At 40.7% G+C, this 1,952-nt stretch overlaps 1 non-coding gene across 1 annotated transcript; it reads left to right on the top strand.

The window, feature by feature from the left end:
• Window positions 1-1,567: 1,567 nt before the first annotated feature.
• Window positions 1,568-1,640, top strand: TRNAA-UGC. The gene has a single exon. It is a non-coding gene; the product is annotated as a tRNA-Ala (tRNA).
• The last annotated feature ends 312 nt before the right edge of the window (window positions 1,641-1,952 follow it).

Raw genomic sequence — 1,952 nt, forward strand, 5'->3', positions numbered from 1 at the left:
TCCACGCTAGATTGTTTCATTATGAATATTTTATTTAGTTTTATATAATGAATAAAAATAGCTAGATTCCCTTTTTGATCCTAGTAGATATTCTGTGTCACTTAGTGGCATAATTTATAGCATTTACATTTATAACTACAATTATTAAATGTTGTCAGTCTTGTTTCTGTTTAGTTCTTTTTACTGTTTAATTTCTTTGCTTTGTTTTTGTGTTATGCCTTTTGTTATATGAACTGAACACTTTTACTGTAGTTTTATTGGTGGTTTTCCAATGTTAATACTATTACTTATGATATTAAGGCATTCTAAAATAAAATATTATTAAAATCAGCATTATTTTATATTTATTAAACTTTGTCTTTACTAAATTTCTGATTATAAGCTAATTTTGTCTTTAAGGATTTATCTTATTTCCTAACTAACCAAAATATGTAATCCAATCAGTGGAAGGTTGAAAACTATAAAATTAGCTTAATCCCTCCTTGTGACTGAGTATGCTACTGCTGCTGCTGCTAAGTCGCTTCAGTCATGTCCGACTCTGTGCGATCCAATGGACGGCAGCCCACCACACTCCCCTGTCCCTGGGATTCTCCAGGCAAGAACACTGGAGTGGGTTGCCATTTCCTTCTCCAATGCATGAAACTGAAAAGTGAAAGTGAAGTCGCTCAGTCGTGTCCAACTCTTAGCGACCCCATGGACTGCAGCCTACCAGGCTCCTCTGTCCATGGGATTTTCCAGGCAAGAGTACTGGAGTCGGGTGCCATCGCCTTCTCCGTGACTGAGTATAGGTGCTATCAAATAAGCCTATATGGAGATTTCATTGAAGAGCCTCTTGATGAAAGTGAAAGAGGTGAGTGAAAAAGTTGATTTAAAGCTCAACATTCAGAAAACTAAGATCATGGCATCCGGTCCCATCACTTCATGGCAAATAGATGGAGAAACAATGGAAAGAAACAGTGAAAGACTTTATTGTTTTGGGCTCAAAATCACTGCAGATGGTGACTTCAGCCATGAAATTAAAAGACACCTGCTCCTTGGAAGAAAAGCTACAACCAACCTAGACAGCATATTAAAAAGCAAAGACATTACTTTGCCAACAAAGGTCCATCTGGTTAAAGTTATGGTTTTTCCAGTAGTCATGTATGGGTGTGAGAGTTGGACCATAAAGAAAGGTGAGCACCAAAGAATTGATGCTTTTGAGCTGTGGTGTTGGAGAAGACTCTTGAGAGTCCCTTGGACTGCAAGGAGATCAAACCAGTCAATCCTAAAGGAAATCAGTCCTGAATATTCATGGGAAGGACTGATGCTGAAGCTCAAACTCTAATACTTTGGCCACCTGATGTGAAGAACTGACTCATTGGAAAAGATCCTGATGCTGGAAAAGATTGAAGGCAGGAGGAGAAGGGGACAACAGAGGATGAGATGGTTGGATGGTATCACTGACTCAATGGACATGAGTTTGAGTAAGCTCCAGGAGTTGGTGATGTACAGGGAAGCCTGGTATGCTTCAGTCCATGGGGTCACAAAGAGTCGGACACAACAGAGTGACTGAACTGAACTGGAGACTTCACTGGTGGTCCAGTGGTTAAGACTCTGCACTTGCAATGCAGAGGGCACAGGTTTGATCCCTGATCAGGGAACTAGGGACTTTGAGCTCAGATGGTAAATAGTCTGCCTGCAGTGCGGGAGACCCAGGTTTGATCCCTGGGTCAGGAAGATCCCCTGGAGAAGGAAACAGCAACCGACTCCAGTATTCTTGTCTAGAAAATCCCATGGATGGAGGAGTCTGGCAGCCTACAGTCCAAGGGGTCACAAAGAGGTGGACATGACTGAGCGACTTCACTTTCACATTCCAGGGAACTAAGATCCCATATGCCATATGGTGGGACCAAAAAAAAAAAAAAACCAAATAAGCCTATATGGATAAGCATCGATTTATTAAGTTAATTTTC

This window comes from Bubalus bubalis, chromosome 20 (assembly GCF_019923935.1).
Source record: "Bubalus bubalis isolate 160015118507 breed Murrah chromosome 20, NDDB_SH_1, whole genome shotgun sequence".
In the NCBI taxonomy this organism is placed as follows: Eukaryota; Metazoa; Chordata; class Mammalia; order Artiodactyla; family Bovidae; genus Bubalus; species Bubalus bubalis.